We start from the raw sequence: 15,800 nt of genomic DNA on the forward strand, positions 1-15,800 counted from the left end.
TAATGAAGTTACGGCACTTCAACTAAAAGATTATGTAGGGACGGCTAGAATATAATGAGATAAGGCACTATATCTCTTTCCTACTGAAAAAAAACCCATATAATAATACCATGAACTCCAGAAAACAAGAATCAAAATTGCAAACTCCGACGCACGTTATGGAATTAGTTGTGCACCAGTTTCCGGTCAGTGAATCTGCTTCAAGTGAAAATATGCACAGGAATGACCGAGTGAATTGATGACTAACTGAGTGACGGGGATGTATGTGACAGTGATGCGTACGAGAAACGGTGAATGCAACGATTGAGTGAGTGAGTGAATAGGAAGAAAGGATGAATGAGTGGCAATGATCAGTAACAATGAAAGAGTGAATGTGGAAGTGATTTGACGAGTGAGTGAGGTAAGCTAGGATGAGAGAGTAACGGAGGAACGGTGATGAGTGAGTGAATGAGTGAGTAAGTGAGGGAAGGATGAGAGAGTAACAGAGGAACAGTAATGAGTGAATGAGTGAGTGAGTGAAGGAAGGAAGGATAAGAGAATAACAGAAGAACGGTGATGAGTGAGTGAATGAGTGAGTAAGTGAGGGAAGGATGGATAAGAGAGTAACAGAGGAATAGTTAAGAGTGAAGGAGTGAGTGAGTGAGGGAAGGATGAGAGAGTAACAGAAGAACAGTAATGAGTGAGTGAATGAGTGAGTGAACATCATTAGTATTGACATTAGTATCATTGAAAGGCAGAAAGAAGAAGGGCTCGTGTGTGTGTGTATGTGTGTGTGTGTGTGTGTGTGTGTGTGTGTGTGTGTGTGTGTGTGTGTGTGTGTGTGTGTGTGTGTCGCTAATGAAACAATAAACCTTCCACCGGTGTTGAAACATTCGCTGGCTGCCAATTAACCGCCGTGCCGCAGCGAGCCAGGCATACCAACCCTTTCCCCTCGTCAGGTGTTGTGCAAACATTACCAAATGCTTACAACCACTTAGGCCGAAGTTCATTACACTCACTTCACCTCTTGGGGCTTGAGGAAAAGTTTACTGACGTTAACACTCTCGCAATCAATCACTCAACCAATCCATCAGTCCGTCAGTCAGTCAGCTTGTCTGTCAGTCAATCACTACCATGCGTCACACTACTCGATAGCAAGCAACCATTGTCCAAGAAGAAATCTGGACAACATTCTGGGACAATAGTGAGCACAAGACCAGATTTATGCAGTAATTATTCTCTTACTCGTAGCAATAACTGATGTTCTGTGCTGAGACTGACATCCCCTTAAAAATGTAATATTTATGCTCTCATTCTTTAATACGAATACTCATGAAAGTTTACTTCAACATTATAATCCATTTGGTTTAAGTCAAAAAGTTTGGCCAGGAGTCAAAACAAATAGAAGCAATAATAAAGCCGCTCACCTTGCCGTTCCCAAAAACTCGGAGTCAAAATAAGTTGAGCAATTCAGGTCCCGAGGCGTCTTGATGCTCCCGTTTTTAAACAATTCAAGTTGTAGGAAAGATGAAAAACAGAGACAGACTGGGAGTTCCAGAATTTACAAGTGGAAGGGATGAAAGAGTGAAAAAACTGGTTAAGTCTCGCATTAGTAAAGAGAGAATATAAACGAAAATGAAAAAATAAGTCTCGCAAAACGAATGAGTATTATAACATTCATTGGAAAACTGTAATATATTGTCTTTTTCATCAGAACCTAATTGAACATTTTATAATTAGATTCGCTATTAGATATTAATTCGTTTGAGCGTCCAAATATCGATCAATGATCATATGAAGCATTGCAAATCACTGTTCCACCCTCTTCCACTACCACTCTCTTTCTGAATACCACGTTTTCCAAGTTGTTTTAGAAGGCATTGAAGTAAGTGTTTTACATAACAATGGTCGTACATTATATATATATATATATATATATATATATATATATATATATATATATATATATATATATATATATATATATATATATATATTTCTTTATATTCTCTAGGCTCTCTTGAAAGAAAATAATAATATCACGTTATCCAAGACTTGATATTGCAGCACTTAGATATATCAACTATGCAATGATGACATGATATTGTGTAAGTCACTCACTCGCTCTTCTCTCGGAAAAATAAGCTCAGGGAAACGTTTTTGAAGTTTTCCTGTTTGTTTATCATGACACAAAGCAGATCGAGGCAGCTCAAGACACCGGGGCGCTACAATTCATCCTCCTTCGTGGCTTTGTGTTGTGAGGGATTGAAAAAAGTCCTCTGGTTTGCAAGAGAAACGTGAGTTAATAATGGGAGGAAGAAATTGCCTCCCTCAAGCTCACTTAAGGTTGAAATTGGCTTTTCCTTTTCAATTTTCTGCTTTATTTTGCCGACACTCTCATGACTGCCCTCAGCACAACACGGCTGGGGATTGCTGGTGATGGTAGGAGTGGTGGTGGTGGTGGTGGTGGTGGTCCTTTTCTTCCTCCTCCTCCTCTTCCTCTTCCTCTTCCTCTATCTCTTTCTCTTTCTTTTTCTCTTCCTCCTCTTCCTCCTCCTCCTCCTCCTCCTTTTTTTTTATCTATACCTTTATACCTCCACTCTCTCTCTCTCTCTCTCTCTCTCTCTCTCTCTCTCTCTCTCTCTCTCTCTCTCTCTCTCTCTCTCTCTCTCTCTCTGATAAAGGCTGTAGTAATAGATTTCCCTCTCTTTTCACGCTAAAAAAAAAGGAGAAAGCGTACTCTCGTCCCCTATAACAGGAATGTCAATCAACACACAGAAATATGTGCTCTGTTCTCGCTTTATTCGCGTCTTGTCGAGCACAGACGGGATTCAGGCGGCTCTGTGTTGCGGCTTTCGCTCCGCTGCTGGAGGTTAGAGGCTTCATCCTGACTTCCGGCACTGTGACGAAGCAACACTGCAACTCTGACTGCCGTAATGTCCTCTCAGGTTGATGTAGTGACCTTCTATACGTTCAGATAAGCGTTTTGAAAGGTTATTGTACGCTCTCAGCAATAGATTGAATTCGAGTATCTAGTGAAGCATTTAAGTACTTGTATTTATATTTTTGATGAGTTAATCTTGCATAGAGTTACTTGTGATATTTGCAGTGAAACTTTAGAACATTAGAACATAAGGGAAGTTACAAGGAGCCATCAAGCCTATATATGATAGTTTTCGTGTATAGTATAACCACCTATTCTATATATTTAGCCACCAATCACCTCCTATTTATAGTTTTACCTTATCTCCTTCTAAAAGCTATCTGTTAACGTGGCCTTCATAGAGGAGTTATTGAGTCTATCCTACCAGTCACTTTCCGTTCTATTTCGTAAACCATCTTTAAACATCTAACTTTTAACCTTCGTCAATTTTGAACACGTTATTTTTGGTGGTATGCTGATTTCCCAACCCTTGCTGTATCTCTTATGTCCGCTAATGATCAGTACTTTTATCATATTGCCTCTTACTCTGTCTCTCCAACGAGTATTAGAACTAGAAGCCTTTCTTGTAAGGGGCAATACGTGTACTTTCGTATCTTCTCAGCTATTCCTCCTTGTACTGAAGCAAAGAGTCTTACATCCCACGTGTGATATGCGAACTAGGAAACATATTCACCTAATTCAAAAGCCTCAATTTTTTTTTTCTTTCTATTAAGTGAACAATCTTTTTAACACCTAGCTTTTAACCTTCGTAAATTTTGAACTCGTATACTTATTTCCCTTATGTCCGTTCATGAGAAGTACTTTTATCATATTGCCTCTTACTCTGTGTCTCTCCAACGAGTATTAGAACTAGAAGCCTCTCTTGTAAGGGGCAACATGTGTACTTTCATATCTTCTCCTCAGCTATTCCTCCTTGCACTGAAGAGTTTTACATCCCACGTGTAATATGCGAACTAGGAAACATATTCACTTAACTCAAAAGCCTCTAATTTTTTTTTTTTTTCATGCAAGACGGTAAGCCAGCTAAGGGTAACAAAAAAAGGCCCACTTGATTGCCAGTTCCCCTAAAGAACAAGAGTTATCCAAAAGTCTTGGATAAATGTTTTACAATTGAAAGCAGGGTGGTTTTTAATGGTGCTTTTTTGTGGTTCTAGTGACAAAAAAAGTAACAAGACTTCCGTATTACTAACAGGAGAAACACTCTTTGAGAATTACGGTTAGTCATTTCTGCAGGCTCTGAAAAGGATCGTGGAAAGAGAGAGCAAAACGTTTTAGAAATACGACCCCCGAACTACATTGCATAGCCGGCGCCTTATGACCTCGTTGCAATAACTCAATCAATACCAGTGCACGTGCAGACTGATGTGATGTAGGTGAAGGAGCGAGAGATTGAATATCCAGCGAGGAGTGATGAAGAGGGACTGGAAGAGTTTAGCAAGATGTATTATTAGCAGCGGGAAAACTCTGCGCCACGTTCATCCTATAAATTTCACTAAGCGTTGTTCATGGTTTCGCTGAGAGGAAAAAGTAGGGCAGGAACTTGGCTGGTTTATTTTTTCTTTTTCCTCCTTCTTCTTCTTCTACTACTACTATTTTCTTTTTTTTTCTCTTCCTCTTCTTCTTCTTCTTCTTCTTCACTTTCTTCGGGATTACTTAAGTTTTGCAGGAGTTTTCGCAAGGATTTGTTGAGTTTTCTGGGGCACTTAAAATTTTATGAAAGGGAAAAACATCATGACGATAACTCTGCGTCTGCCTCCATCTCTCTCTCTCTCTCTCTCTCTCTCTCTCTCTCTCTCTCTCTCTCTCTCTCTCTCTCTCATACATTGTGTGTGTGTGTGTGTGTGTGTGTGTGTGTGTGTGTGTGTGTGTGTGTGTGTGTGACCGCTGGCTGCCCCCACTCAAGCGGGAAGTGGTTTTTTCCGTTACCCCCACACACTTTCTCTCTCTCTCTCTCTCTCTCTCTCTCTCTCTCTCTCTCTCTCTCTCTCTCTCTCTCTCTCTCTCTCTCTCTCTCTCTCTCTCTCTCTCCTGCCTCATATCGACACACGAGCGCTGGCTGAGTGTCATGCCTTACTTACTCCGGAGACAGACTTAACCTTTGCTCATTCCCCACTTTAAGTTCTCGCAGATGTGCTCAAAGTTGCCGGAGCCCGAGGCAGAGTGAGCTGTGCGCTGCTGCTGCTGCTGCCGCTGCTGGGGCGGGACGTGGGCAGGGACCGTATGAGGATAGACCCACTCACTCACTCTCTCCCTCCCTCCCTCTTACCTCACCACCGCTGCCACCACCACCACCACCACCACCGCACTAGTTTCTCCAAGCTCTCCACCAAGGAATTCACGTCACGGTAAGTTTTGTTGTAAATTCGAAAGGTTACGCTCCGTGCATTGCCTTCTTATTTGTTTCTGCAACGTGGCTCTGTGTGTTCTGGCGGTGTGTTTCTTGCTCTCATGTTTAACCCTTGTGTGTCGATTATTTTACTAGTTTTTCCTACTCCTTTCTCCATTTCTACTTTTCCTATTCCGTTTCAATATATCCACTAGTGTTTATTTTTTGTAACTATATCTTGTGTGTGTGTGTGTGTGTGTGTGTGTGTGTGTGTGTGTGTGTGTGTGTGTGTGTGTGTGTGTGTGTGTGTGTGTGTGTGCTTTACTCGTGTCATTCTATCGGGTTTTCTTATTTTTTTTATATATATTTTTTCTGTATATTTCTTTTCCCTCTCTCGCTCTTTCTTGTGTATTTGTTTTGGTTTATATTTATTTCGTCTTCTTTCCCGTAACAGTTAAATTCTACCTCTCTGTGTTGATTTTTCTTACTTTTTCCCCTTCGTTTTGTGTTTGCTGCAGCTTTTTTATTTTTTTCCCCAGCACCGTTTAACCTCTCTCTCTCTCTCTCTCTCTCTCTCTCTCTCTCTCTCTCTCTCTCTGGTAAGTGGAGTGATGTATCGCTAAGGGAGTCTCAGTTGCTTGCTATTTCATAACTGGTCACTCTTCACTTATCACTTTTTGCGATCTAAGCAGGAAGCAAACCCTATCCTGCTTTGAGAGAGAGAGAGAGAGAGAGAGAGAGAGAGAGAGAGAGAGAGAGAGAGAGAGAGAGAGAGAAAGAAAATTTGTTTGTGTCTGTGCGTGCAAGAATCTCATGCAAAAGAAAAATATATATGTGCAGCAAATATTTATAATAGTTTTCCTGAGCAGCACATTTATTTGAGTTTTCCCTTTGCGTAAATTGATACTAATCTGTGTATTTTTGTTTTCGAGAAGGAGTATTTTTCTCCTACTTATTCATGATAATGCTGTTTTCGTTTCATATTTCGCTCGTCGTGTAAAATGTATTATGAACACTTCTAGTTCCTGTCAAACGCAACACTTTATACCTTTGTGATGAATCTGTCTCGTCACCAACACCCACCAACAAACACTCACCAACATCATTAACATTTTACCGGCAATTCAGCTAACACAGTGACTCATACTATTGAACATTATGAGCCTTCAAGCGGACTACTACTGTCAAAGGGGACGCAGATTACGTAAATAGTCGACTTCTCATTGGTGTTCATTTATTTGTGTGTTGGATACGGAGTCGTCGTTAAACTATCCTTAAAATCACGTCAACTTCCTGTGAAATACCGAAAGCTTCCACTGCCTATTCAAACTACTCACCATAAAGCTCTGAAATGGTGAAAAATACGAGCCGGTGTTGCTGTAAAACTCGTGCTATATAACATTCCTTCTTCCTCTACACAGTCACGGCCTTGCTAGACTAACTCCCACAGTGCGCAGCGTTTCCTCGCAATCTTAACCGCTTCAGTACCATGACGCCTTTTTCATATTCATTTCCCTTACTATCTAGTGATTTTATACAGATTCAGAAACTTATGTAGGGGGATTAGAATAGTGAAGACTCTGGCAGTTAATTTTTTAACCTTCATATATCATTCTTAATGTAAATAAAATCGTCTAACAATACCCAAAACTCAAGGTAAAAATGCGTCCCAGTACAGAAGAAGTTAGATCCTCTGAGGTACAAAGAATCAACTCCCAGGTTATGTAAGGAGACCCGCAGGAGATCAGAGGACACAAGATTGCGAGGGGAAAAACCACCCACAAAACACGATAAAGGTGAGGTGAGAGTAGATGGTTACCGGACTTCTGCCCACGACTGCAAGCCCGAGTAAAATGAGTTTTCTTTCTAATTTCAGCGCTCTCAAAATTCAGCCATTTCCAAGAGCTGTTTTTCGCGCTGAAGTTTTGTCCTAATGATGTCCATCCGCGTAATGGAGCGAAGGCAGACAAAACGGGGATGCAGGCGGGCAGACGGGTAGGGAGTGAGTGTCGCGGCCCAGCTGTGGGGACGAACAAAGCTGAGACAAACCTTAGCTTACAACTGTATCTGTCCAGTCGGGGAATCGCGCCGTGTTTTTCTCCAATATTCTGTGCTATTCACGGCGCGGTGGTGGCAGGAGCGGCAGTATTGGCGGCGCGGGCGATGGTGGCTGGAGCAGGAACGGAGGTGGCGGCTGCGGTGGGAGTGCTGGTGGTGGTGGTGGTGGTGGTGGTGGCGGCGGCAGAGCAGTGTTGGGGGCGGCACAGGGGAGCAGGAAATTACAGAAGAGAGCGTGTTTTGCCGTAAACTTGATTGTAATCTGGAGAAATTACTGGAGACTCGTGTGTTTACCGCCACGATGCAGAGAGAGAGAGAGAGAGAGAGAGAGAGAGAGAGAGAGAGAGAGAGAGCAGCGGGAGAAAATGGACAGAGGGAGAAACGAAATGGATGAATCTGCGAGAGGAGCAATAAGAAGAAAGAAAATATATATATGTAATGTTCGGAAAGAGATAAGAGGTAGGGATGAAGGAAGAAGAGGAAGAAGGGCGTAAGGAGAGGAAATAGTACGAGAGAGTGAGAGAAAAAAAAAGGAAAGGATGAGTGAAATAGAAGATAAACAGGGAGAGGAGGAAGGCAAGCGAGGAAACGGCAAAGGAAGCAGGTTGAGGGAGCAAGAAAAGGAGATGGGGAGAAGAAAATAAGAAAGATAAGGAAAGAAGTGCCGGAGCATGGAGCAATTTGATGATAATGAGAGAGAGAGAGAGAGAGAGAGAGAGAGAGAGAGAGAGAGAGAGAGAGAGAGATGGTAGAAATGTGGAGGGCTGGAGAGGTGGAAGGAATGGCAGCGAGAGAGATTAACGTATTATAGAAAGAGATGGATGGATGGATGAGAGAGAGAGAGAGAGAGAGAGAGAGAGAGAGAGAGAGAGAGAGAGAGAGAGAGAGAGAGTTTGTTTTCAAGAACTCTGGATCTAGTTATTCTTCCAACATAACTGCATTTTTTATTTGATCTTATTTATGTAGTACTCTCATGACTAACTAACGGACAGGTGATGCGGTGAAGTGACGAGGCGCTCTGTAATACTGAAAACGTGAAGGGCGAGAAGAAAACATTGTAGGAAAGCCCTTGCCAAACCAGTCTCGCTCTGACTCGCTGGCTGACTGCTGAAATGCAGTTATATTAATTTACCGATAACTTTGGATGGAGACGGAAGTTTTTCGAGATCTCACTATTTCTCGATGGAAGCTTTTTACCGGGTGAAGTTGAAGATTGCAAGTGGTAGCTGGGAATTGAGTTTTATACCTGAGAAAACTGGGACAGGCCGACCGGGTGTTTTTATTGATACATAATGTAGTATAAGCTTAACCCCTTCAATACTGGGACACATTTTTACCTTGAGATTTGTGTACGATTAGACCCTTATATTGACATTAGAGAGTCTATGGAGGTCAGAAGGTTACCGGTCAATTCTTCACTATTTTAATCCCCCACATAAGTTTCTGAATATGTATAAAATCACCAAATAGTAAGCAGAATAAATATGGAAACGCTTCATGGTACTCAAGGGGTTAATTGTAATATTCCCGTAGGTGAATCTGTTGATATCACTGTAATACGAGGGCTGGGCTGGCCAGAGAAACGACTGCTGCTGGTGCTGGTTTTATTCTGCCCACACACTACTCGAGAAACCCTCTGTACATCTTCACACCACAAATCGAACAACAGAACAAATTGTACCGAAATCCATAAATACATCAAGGCTCACAATAACAGTCAATTAGAGTTAAGCAATCATTCCACACAATTAAACACGATACATTACAATCACAATATAAATGTCGCAGCATGTGAGTACTAATGGTGGTAATACACATGTTGTTATGAGTGCTCTGGTCACTTCCAACCCACTGAACGCCACACATGGAAAGCTGCAAAGAACCATTAGTCTGCCTTTACGTGCTGGTAACGAAACACTGGCAGTAAATGTGTCACACCAGGCGAGGCGAGTGTTGCCGCTCCTTCATTCTCTTTCCATTTGTTGCCTGCATTTCTTGTTTTGCTGTTTCTCTTACTTTTATATATATATTTTTTTTCGTTTCCATCTTCATAAACAATACGCGATATGTGACAGCAAAAAGCAGTCAGCTGCTGTGAAATGTTTAATACATTTATCATTTTGTCCTCGTCGTTTTTCCACATTTTCCTCTTCTCCTTTACTTCTTTTTCTCCTCCTCGCCCTGCTCCTCCTCCTCCTCCTCCGCCGCCGCCTCCGCCTCCTCCTCTTCTTCCTTCTTCTTCTCTTCCTTATATTTCTCCCCCTTCTCATCTTTCTCCTCCTCCTCCTCCTCCTCCTCCTTTACCTCTTCCTCTTCCTCTTCCTCCTTCTCCTCCTCTTCCTCCTCCTCCTCCTCCTCCTCCTCCTCCTCGTCTTCCTCCTCCTCCTCCTCTTCCACCCTCTCCTCTTTCTTCTCCTCCTTTTCTTTATATTTCTCCCCGTTCTCTTCTTTCTCCTCCTCCTCCTCCTCCTCCTCCTCCTCCTCTGTCTCCTCTTCCTCCTGTCGAGTATCTCTCTATTTTTTCTCCTTCCGCTGCATCTTCAGTTTTCCCTTCTCTCTCTTACACACACACACACACACACACACACACACACACACACACACACACACACACACACACACACACACACACACACACACACACACAACCAAGGTTTTTCTTAGTAACACGAATAAAAATGCTAAGAAAATATGCATGTGCCGTAAAATAATCAGTAAATGAGTAGTAAGGAAGATAATTGTGTTTACATTTGAAACTGTCGTTCATTATGTAATTAATTTGTTCACCGTAACGTTTATGGTCCATTTGATTGCCCCCCCTCTCTCTCTCTCTCTCTCTCTCTCTCTCTCTCTCTCTCTCTCTCTCTCTCTGCTCTTGTTCTATATTATTTTGTTCGGATGGGATTTATTTTATACTCTCGTTTATTTCCTGACTTTAGCGGACACTCAACCCCTGCCTGTGTGTGTGTGTGTGTGTGTGTGTGTGTGTGTGTGTGTGTGTGTGTGTGTGTGTGTGTGTGTGTCTCTCTCTCTCTCTCTCTCTCTCTCTCTCTCTCTCTCTCTCTCTCTCTCTCTCTCTCTCTCTCTCTCTCTCTCTCTCTCTCTCTCTCTCGAATGTTTTCATGGTTGGCGTGATTGTCTCTCTGAAGTTCACTAAGTCATCAGCTAACATATATGCTGCGTGACAGTAATAATGATGGTGTTAATAATGTTAACAATGATTATGATTGTATTGATATCGATGGTGATAGTAATAACAACAACAATAATAATAATAATAATAATAATAATAATAATGATGATGATAACAATAACATGAAAACGATGATATAGATAATCATAATAATATTCATAGTCATAACAATAATGGTGATGATAATAATAATAATAATAATAATAATAATAATAATAATAATGATAATAATAATGATAAAATTATTATTATTATTGTTATTACTATTATTATTATAATTATTATTATTATTATTATTATTATTATTATTATTATTATTATTATTATTATTATTATTATCAAAGTAAAACTATTAATTTTCGGAGAGTGAGAGAGAGAGAGAGAGAGAGAGAGAGAGAGAGAGAGAGAGAGAGAGAGAGAGAGAGAGAGAGAACATGAAAATTAAATTTTTATTCGGATTTAGAATCATAACACCGACACACACAAAATGAATTAGTAAATAAATAAATAAATGAATAAATAAATAACGTTTGATTAAAAACACACACACACACACACACACACACACACACACACACACACACACACACACACACACACACACACACACACACACACACACACACACACACACACACACACACACACACACACACTTCCTTTAATTAATCAGAGGAAATGAAGTACAGCATTAGTAACGATGTTGTGTTGTGGCGCTTTTGTTATGATGAAAACTCTTATTTGAAATCCTCTTGACGTTTCACCTTAACTACTCTTTGCTGGATGAAATGGAAATTGTCGGTATTCATAAGGGTGTTTTTTTCATATATAATTCTCATAATGAAAGTCTATTAAGTATAATGCATCAACTGGTGTCCTGAGGCGGGAGAGGCAGCGACGAGAAACACCTATCAGAGCTCGACTGTGTACTTGTATCCTTTGAAAATACTCCTATTAAGGTAACGTTCCTCAAAATGTGGGTCACAGAACTGCATGTTAATTTATAGAGTGTTTAAGGTACGCATTCCCAATAAAAGAAATCAGCATCTTGTTTTAACCTGTGCATTGTTTAAAATCACTCCATATGTACATGTAAGGCAACGTTCCTCAAAACATGGGTCGCAGTACCATATGTTAACGTAGAGAGTCTTTAAGATACGCATTCTCAATAAAAAAAATCATCATCTTGTTTTAACCCGGCTACGTGTTACTTATCCATGTGGTCTGTGAGTGTGCAAGCTACGCGAATCAGAATACTGGGTTGGTGCAGTGTTTGTGTTTAATCAGAGTATATTAATTGAGAATGTTCGTGAGGTCTGTATTCTCAAACATTTCTCCACCTTATCTTTGACACTTTTTTACCTCCATTCAGTACCAGGACGTGTTTTTATATTCATTCTGCTTACTATTTGGCGATTTTAAACAGTTTCAGGAACTTACGTGGGGATTAGAATAAAGAAGACTCTGGCCGTTAACCTTCTGACCTCCATAGACCCTTCCTTATGTAAATATAATAGTCTAATCACTCCAAAAATTCATAACAAAAATGCGTTCCAGAGCTGAAGGGGTGGATAGATCATACCAAAAAAATATCAAAGGTTTTCATGAATCCAGTGACAGGATAACAAAGATTAGGAACAATCACTGAAGAAAAAAATGAAGAAAAAAAAACACATGAACATCCAACTAATCTCAGTGACCTAAAGAAAAACAGACTTAAGTATTTTAGAAAACAGATTTTAATATCTATGTACGTAAAGATAGGAGACTGTCAACACGCACCAGACTGAAGACTGCAGGTGCGGAGCGAGACACAGAAGAGGCAGGAGTAGACCCTATCCTCCTCACACCACGGCCACAGCCACACTAAGCTTGTGTCTCGGCAGTCTCGCGTCTCAGTGTCCATGCGTGGTGGGTGTCTGTCCCTGCTCCCAGCCAGCCTCAGGTCACCACTCTCTCCAGCTCCACTCACCTGTACTCGTCTGTTAGCTGCTCCCTTGATTCTTTTCACATACACCTTTATTCCTTTCATATTCTCGGTGATGGTAGTAGTGATAGTGTTTGTGTGTGTAGGCAGTGGTCGTAGAACTTCGCATCGCTAAATAGACAGTAACATCTCAATGGCGTTATGATAATATTTATTTACTGACACAATTCTCCCCGTAAATGTGGTTGTTGCGAGGAAGATACTAGAGAGAGAGAGAGAGAGAGAGAGAGAGAGAGAGAGAGAGAGAGAGAGAGAGAGAGAGATCGGTAAGGAAAGGACAAGGATGAAAGTGATGAAAGGGAGGAAGCGAGAGAAGGCCCGGAAGATGAAGGGAAAGAGAGGAAAGGTTAGATGAAATAGGGGAGAAGAGAGAGGGAAGAAAGATATTAAAAGCCACGAGGGATGAGAGGGAGGCGGAAGAGTGAGGGGGAGAGGGAGGGTGTGGGCGGAAAGAGAGGTAGAGTTAGGAGAAAGTAAGAGGAAAAAGAAGGCGAGTGAGGAAGGAGGAAGAAGACAAATAGATAAGCGGTAGAAAGATAACACGAAGAAGGGTTTTTGCAGGACCAGGCAGGCAGGAAGGATGAGGAAGGAGAGACGAGTGAGGAAGAGGAACGCGTATGTAACCAAAGAACGCAATGTGATTTTACCGTGTTTTTCTTATGCCTCGTAGTCGTTGTTGTCGTTTTTCATGTAAGAGTGGAAAAACCGTCCAAGGGCAACAAAAACGATTAAAAAATTATTCCCACTGTGGTGCCGGTCCACGAACAGGAACAAAAGAGTTAGCCAGAACGATGGGATAAATGTCTCGAAACCTCCCTCTTAAATGAGCTCAGGCCACAGGTAGATGGAAATACAGAAGCAGGCAGAAAGTTCCAAGGTTTACCAGAGAAAGCGGTGAATAATAGAGAGTAATGGTTGATTCTTGCGTTAGAGAGGTGGGCAGAGTATGGGTGAAACAAAGAAGAAAGTCTTGAACATCGAGTCTACCGGAGGAGAGGAGGCATACAGTTAGTGAAATCAGAAGAGTAGTTGGCATGAAATTAGTGGTAGAAGACAAAAGATGTAACATTTCTGCGATGAAAAAGAGGCAGAAGACAGTCAGTCAGAGATTTTTTTTTTTTTTTATTTATACCATGTGGGCTTTTCACGGGAATTTATGGGCTAATTATAGCAATAGGACATTATTTTGAGGGATTAAAACGGTCACCCTTGTAAGGAACAGGATGAGTGTTCACTTCTATATTTCCAGCACGAAGGAAATATAGAAGTGAACAGACAGAGCTGAAAGAGTTGGACTGGACAAGATGGAGGCACTGAGACACATTTTTTGAGAACAATAGGAGGCACCCCATCAGGTCCAAAAACGCTCCGAGGGATTAGGCCAGTTAGGGCATGGAAAACATCATTGCGTAGAATTTCAATCTGTAGCATGAAATAGTCAGCGAAGGAGGAGAAGGAAGAAGTCGTTAGTGATTTTGTTGTTGTCCTATAGCATCATTCATAGTAGAAAAAAGAACGCAATGAAAGTAGAAACTCGGGCATCCATTACAACCACCACCACCACCACCACCACCACCACCATCATCAGTACCACCCCCACCACCACCACTACCAATCTCCAACGCAGGGAAAGATGAAAGAACGCTCCCCCCTTTTAATGAGAAAATAAAACTGCTTATTTTTCGCCTCGAAGTGTGGAATTGATGAAGAGATATGGAGATGCACCACCACCACCACCACCACCACCACCACCACCACCACCAACACTGCCACCACTGCCACCACCACCACCTACATATTATTCATCCATCTTAAGAATGAGAGAGAGAGAGAGAGAGAGAGAGAGAGAGAGAGAGAGAGAGAGAATTACATTTTTTCTTGATGCAACCGGAAAGCTTTCTTATATAGCGCCCTTGTAGCAGAGAAGTACTATTCCATTTCAAATCTTCCTCATGCTACGGAATAAGAGTGTCAGGGTGATCAGGGGGGGGGGAGGAAGAGGAGGAGGAGGAGGAGGAGGAGGAGGGGGGAGGGGGAGGAAGAGGAGGAGGAGGAGGAGAAAGAAGATGAAGAAGAAGAAGAAAAGGTACGTAGATTTAAAGAAGAATATTATTTGAGAATTCCAACATTCATTTTTATCTCGCTGCCTTTCATTTCATCAGCACAGTGAAAGGAAGAAGAATACTCCATTTTCATCATGTGTACGTGTGTTGGTTTGGGAAAATGGAAACCAGACCAAAGGCAGATTTTAACTACGATTAGAAAAGTTAAAAGAAAATACAGCACACACACACACACACACACACACACACACACACACACACACACACACACACAAACTGAAGAGAAAACGGGTGGACAGTTCGGTTGACAGAATGTGAAGATATCAGTCATAAAAATGGACATGAAAAAGCAAAAAAAAAAAAAAAAAAAAGCGAGCAGAGTATTAGTAAAGATATGTTTTGCTGAGGGAGTGAACAGCCAGCTGACAGATATGAGTGAAAATGTGTGGGGAAACTTTTGCCCTGTTGTGAAATTATAAATACTAATAAAGCGAAGGAGGAGGAGGGGAGAAAAAAAAAGAGGATGAGGGGAAGTTGAACGAGGACTGAGAGGAATAATATTAAGAGAAGGAGAGGGAGAAGGATGATCATGAGAGGGAGGAAAAAGGAGAAAATAAACAGAAAGAGGAGAACGATGACAATAAGGAAAGCGAAGGATAAGAGAAGGGTGAGGAGGCACGGGGCACACACACAGAGAGGGAAGGGTGAGGGAGGCTTGGCTTGCTGGCTTGTGGGACGAGGATCCTTCACCGATGCCTCGCTGTCTTGCGGTACAAAGAGGAGGAAGGATGAGGGCCATTTTTCTCAGGCTCGAATAACTTTTTTTGTCTGGCTGTCCGATTCCCCAGAGAGAGAGAGAGAGAGAGAGAGAGAGAGAGAGAGAGAGAGAGAGAATAGTGTACATATAGTGCCAAATAAATTCCCAGTCGTGGTTTAGCATCAATTAAATTAAATAGCAAATGTCAGCCAGTCATTTTCACGGAGAGTGTTTATAATTACTTACTTTTTGCCTATGGTCTGTGTTTGAAGTTTCCGACACTCAGCCAGCCAATCAGCTCAGCATGTGTGGTATTCTTGCTCCCCTTCATCTCGCTCGTCTCGTTGTCTATGAATCTCTGTGCGGTGTGTCGTGTCAAGGTAGTTTTCACGTAATCCGTACCCATCCTAGGAAACAGTGAGGCTGTCATTATCATTATTTAAACAGTGGTGTTACGTCATCACTCGGGACAACATATAGGAAAGGAGAGTGT

The 15,800-nt window shown here is 41.6% G+C and overlaps 1 protein-coding gene across 2 annotated transcripts in view; it reads right to left on the minus strand.

The window, feature by feature from the left end:
* The window catches only part of LOC123518374, a 47,490-nt gene extending 35,080 nt beyond the window's left edge, over positions 1 to 12,410 (minus strand). For both annotated transcript variants that reach the window (XM_045279159.1, XM_045279160.1), the window contains exon 1: positions 12,283 to 12,410. The gene's annotated coding sequence lies outside the window, so the exon portion shown is untranslated. The remainder of the gene's footprint in view (positions 1 to 12,282) is intronic.
* Between the last annotated feature and the right edge of the window lie 3,390 nt (positions 12,411 to 15,800).

Source organism: Portunus trituberculatus, chromosome 43, assembly GCF_017591435.1.
Source record: "Portunus trituberculatus isolate SZX2019 chromosome 43, ASM1759143v1, whole genome shotgun sequence".
In the NCBI taxonomy this organism is placed as follows: Eukaryota; Metazoa; Arthropoda; class Malacostraca; order Decapoda; family Portunidae; genus Portunus; species Portunus trituberculatus.